The following is a 5,722-nucleotide window of genomic DNA, read 5'->3' on the forward strand; positions in this document are numbered from 1 at the left end:
TTTGAAAAAAAATTGGACCCTACACATTGAATTATTCTTACAGGAATTTCCAGAATTTAGTAAAGCTTAGGTATTATTACTAAAATCTTCTATTCTATTCCGTCTAATCTAAACATGTTTTAAAACATCCCGCTTAACTGTGTAAAATTTGAAAAAGTGATTTCAATTCGTAATAAATTAACATTTGCAGGTTATGAAAATATTTGGTCCAGCTCCTGAATCCTGATTCTACCATTGTCCAACTTCATCTTCCTTATCCATTATCAAACCAACAACCGCTGAATATTAGCCTCTACAGTCTGATTTTGATTCTCTATCGAACTACAAGAAGCGCAATTAACAGTTCTACAATCTTCATCCCAGTAACGATTTTGGTCCTGCGCCTGAAACATGATGCTTCGAACGTTCAATCAATATTGCCTGATGTATTTGTTCTTCAACACCCACTTTCTAACAACCTTTCAACATTTCCCTATTCTTCTGGATTCGAATTCTCGTACACATTGTACAAGTGGCACATTGTTGTGCAGATACTCTGTGCTACAGGAATGTTGTACGACTCTTAAGTCTGTAATTGTTGAAGAACACATGTCATCATCGTTCGAAAAATGAGAGTACTTTCATTTGACCAACAATTGTCTTCGAAACGTTTTGAAAAAAAATTGGACCCTACACATTGAATTATTCTTACAGGAATTTCCAGAATTTAGTAAAGCTTAGGTATTATTACTAAAATCTTCTATTCTATTCCGTCTAATCTAAACATGTTTTAAAACATCCTGCTTAACTGTGTAAAATTTGAAAAAGTGATTTCAATTCGTAATAAATTAACATTTGCAGGTTGTGAAAATATTTGGTCCAGCTCCTGAATCCTGATCCTACCATTGTCCAACTTTATCTTCCTGCACCATTGACTAACCAACAAACGCTGAATATAAGCCTCTACAGTCTGATTCTAATTCTCTTCAACGAAGTACTAGAAACGCCATCAACAGTTCTAGAATCATCATTCCTATATCTATTTTGTTCCTGCTCCTGAAACTTTATCCTTTTGACGTTTAATCAATTCTGCCTAAAATTTTTTTTAACACCATCGACTTCCTTGGAGCAATCCAACATTTACTTAAAAGACGAATCTTGAATTTGTAATTGTTGAAAATCTTATGTAATTAGCGTTTTGATAACGAGAGTAATTCTATTTCACTCAATAATTCTTATTTTTTGTTTAATTAATGTAAAATTTGCAAATCTTTGATTTATTAGTAATAAAATAGAACCTACCTAGAGAAGTCTTTGTCAGCAACCGTAGAAAGTGTATTCTTAAAATTAGAAAACATTTAATTTTGTGAAATTTCATACCTTCTTCATTTATATGTCAAAGTGCTTAATTTTTTTTCTTATAATACAGAACTTACCTGCAGAAACTGTTAAAAAATACCTAGTGCTTAAAATTGTTTCTTCAGGGTGTTGATTTTCTCTCTATACGTGTCTAAATGTTTCTGGTTTCAGAAAAAGGAGAAATTCCCTGGAGAAATTATTAAAGAGCACCTGGTGCGCAAATATGGATTGTCCGAATGTTCATTTTATTTCAAGTGTCATCTACGCATATAATTTATGCGAAAAATGCAAAAAATCGTTCAAAAATATCTTATAACATTGAAAAAAGAATGAATTGTATATATTGTCAAAATTTTTTACTTAATGTACAAAACAAAATTTTATTTCGTTTTGTACAAAACAAAATTGGAGGTTGTCCTATCCTCAAAGTGCTACAAAATAATTGAATTTTCAGAAATAATTTTGTTATTTATCGACATAATTGAATTCTTTCGAAAAATTTTTTATGTAAATAATAAAATTCTTGGGAAGAATTTTATTCAAATCTAATGAATTAAAATTGTATTTAACCCTTTGAGGACCAGTGTTGCTTTCAGGCAACATGACAGTATTCTATTAACTCGTGCATAAATTTCTTAATTTTTAAAACTGAATATTGAAACAATAATTTTCACATAGTCTGAAACATTTCGTATGACAAATACTGGTCTTCACAAAAAAACTTCAATAACTTTTCCTAAAATGTTTGCTTTACAATCAAAAATCGCGATTTTTTATTAAAAAATTTGGTCCTTAAAGGGTTAAAAGAATTGATTCATTTCAAACAAGTTTATTAAAATATTTAAAAATAATAATTGAATTCTTAAGAAGATAATTTTATTGTTTATGAAAACAATTGAATTATTGCGAAAGATTTATTAAAATATTTAAAAAGAATTGAATTTCAAAGACAAATTTTGTTCTTTTTAAAATATAATTAAAATTTTTATAAGAATTTTATTATATTGTTTTAAATAATTAATTTTTTTAAAATATAATAAATATTATAGAAATTTTCTTTTTAATAATTGAATTCTTTATTTGTGAAACTAATTGAATTTTTCGATTAATTAATATAAAATAGTATTAAAAATAAATGAAATTCTTCAATAAGTTTTATTATTTATTATTTATGAAATTAATTGAATTCTTGCTTATAATTTATCAAAATTTTTTTTTGAAAAATTAAATTTCCATGAAAAATGTTACTATTGTAAGTATTTGAATTATTGTGAAGAAGTGTATAAATTTTTTTTAAAAATAATTTATTTTTTTGAAATTTTTTTGTAAATGCTATTCTAAAGTAATTGAATTCCTGCAAAAATCTTATTATTTATGAAAATAATTAAATTTCGAATATTTTTTTGAAAATAATTGAATTGAGCAAATATTTTGAATCATTTTTTGTTTTTCTCACCTCTGAGTCGTCTTTTAAAACTGGAAACGACTAAATCTATAACATTCCCAATGAACTTTAAAGAAGTAAACAGTGCTTTGGATTCTGTTCCACAATATTTCATTTAAAAACTTGATGTGAGCAGTAACGATAGGAACATCGTGTATTCGTATTTTGACATTCTTCCAATTTGTGTAACATTGTCCGTAAATGCTTTTAAACCAAATGAACAAGGACGCACGTGTGGAAACTCTAACCATACTCGATCAACGATAATATCTAAAAACATTGAACAAATTCCATAATTGTAACTTTTATTTATAGATTTATAGAAACTAAATTACTTATACTCTTCCTAGCTTTTTATTACTTTAATTGTGTAACTCGCGATAACAAATATAAAATATGCTGATAAAAATAGAATTTTTTATATGGTTATGTTAAAATTTCATTTGTTTATTTTTAAACATATTTTTAATAATATTAAATTTTTATTATTATTTTAAAATGAACCATAAAATTTTAATTTAAAAAACACTCCAAGATTAAAAATTAGAATTAACACAATGTAATATAATATTTCTTTGAATACTAAAAACCAAATGGAAATATTTAAAACTATTTTTTTTTCTCACCTCTAAACACACATCTCTAAAAATGGCAGATTTTTTCCTGAATGTTCTTCTTACATGCGTCCAGTAATGTTCCCGTCAGTTTTCACTGAACTTTTATTCATGTAAAAGTTTAGAATCTCTTCTTCAACATTCACTTAAAAATTTACTGTCACTTTATTTAATAATATCAACAAGAACTTAGAAAATTGTGAGATTATTAGATCTATTAAGTTGGCACCACTACTTTTATATTTTGAGTTATCAACTATGTCACAATTTAGGGCTCAAATAGGGCTCTTCAACGCTCAAAAATAAAAATTTGTCGCCCCTCATTTTTTTAAAAAAAACTTTGATTCTGCTAGCTTAACGTTAAGTTGGCACAAATTACTCTATAACTTCAATAAATAATTACAAATCAAAAAAACTTTAACGCTATAATTTAGGGCTCATTTAGGGCTCTCCGATGGACAAAGAACAAACTTCTTAAAAATATTCTTTGCCAAAAAAATTGCCTATCCACATTTTCTTTTAATAAAACCTTGTTTTTGCTAACTTAACGTTAAGCTAGCACAAATTACTTTATAACTTCAATAAATAATTACAAATCAAAAAAATTTTAACGCTATAATTTAAGGCTCATTTAGGGCTCTCCAAAGGCTAAAGAACAAACCTCACAAAAACTACCCTTAAATTTAAAAAATTACCCTAACTACTTTTTTATATTTAAAAATTTTTTTAAAAATGACCTTTTTTATCTAATTCATTTTTCCAGCCTTACAAATTTATAAAATACTATTTTTATTTATAGTTAGAAACTCTAAATCCTAAAAATCACTCTCAAAACATTCATTTAAAATAAAGGACGTTAATGTTACCTCATCATTTTTCTGGGGCCATATACACTCTTAAATTATATCAAAATAATTAATAATCTAACATTTTTAAAACTATAATTTTAGGCACATTTAGAACTCTCCAATTAATGAAAAAACAATTTCCTAAAAATACTCTTTTGTCTAAAAAATCTCCGCAACCCCATTTTTAAAAAAATACCTCGTTTTTGCTAGCTCAACTTTAAATTGACACAAATTATTCTGTTACTTCAATAAATAATTACAAATCAAACAAATTTTAAAGCTATAATTTAGGGGTTATTTAGGGCTCTCCGATGGACAAAGAACAAACTTCTTAAAAATACTCTTTATTTAAAAAATTGCCCATCTACATTTTTTTTAATATAACCTTGTTTTTGCTAACTTAACGTTAAGCTAGCACAAATTACTTTATAACTTCAATAAATAATTACAAATCAAAAAAATTTCACCGCAATAATTTAAGGCTCATTTAGGGCTCTTCAAAGGCTAAAGGACGAACTTCCTAAAAACTACCCTTAAATTTGAAAAATTACCCTAACCACTTTTATTATATTTAAAAATTTTTTAAACGTACCTTTTTTTATCAGCCCTGTGAAGCTAGCAGACCGACAGTGGTCCGCAGCTACACTTGGCAGTCAAATACGTGTGGTAAACGAAATTGTAAATAAAATACACCGTTGGAAAGGTAACAGAAATACGCAACTTTTATTAAAAGAAAGTATAGTGTGTCGATGAACTCAAAAAATTTCACGATACATTTTTTGAGCACATCGCTTTTTTCAAAAAAAAAAATGTCTCCAGTTGTGAGACGCTCATTAAAAATTGCTAAAATTTAATAAGTTTGACATAAAACGATATGTTTTGTAGAAATAATTAAATATATTAATAATATATATTATTATATACTAAATAATAATATTTATTCGACAAAATATGACTATCAAATAAACACAATTTAATAGCTTCAACAAGAGCATTAAAATTAATTTCTTCTGAATCAATTGACTTTTTTCCACTTGACATGCCCAAAAATACTAGAAAAAAAATCAAAACAACATTTAAGTAGTATGCCTGCAAAGTCGTATTTTTTAGGCTGCCCAGATGGGTGTTGACACCGTCTCACAACTAGTGATATGCTGTGTCTCACACCCAGAAATTGGCGCTATTTTGAAAAAGGAAAATTAAATTATTTTCAACCGTAGATTGGATCAATGCAATATTGCATCACAAAATATAAGGAAAACAGTAAAAGAAAATTCATTACATTTACCTTTTCCAATTAATTAAATTGGAAAAAAGTACTTTGCATTTATTGAAAAAACGCTTTTTAGTCGATTATCACACACAGTGTTGGTATTTAACAAAAACAGTTTATATATTCGCTTCGGCGTACACGAAAAAGTTGGCTCATATAAAAAGAAATGTTTTTAAATAAACCAATCGTCTTTTTAATATTGCAT

Source organism: Leptopilina heterotoma, unplaced genomic scaffold (assembly GCF_015476425.1).
Source record: "Leptopilina heterotoma isolate Lh14 unplaced genomic scaffold, ASM1547642v1 Lhet_359, whole genome shotgun sequence".
NCBI classification, from domain to species: Eukaryota; Metazoa; Arthropoda; class Insecta; order Hymenoptera; family Figitidae; genus Leptopilina; species Leptopilina heterotoma.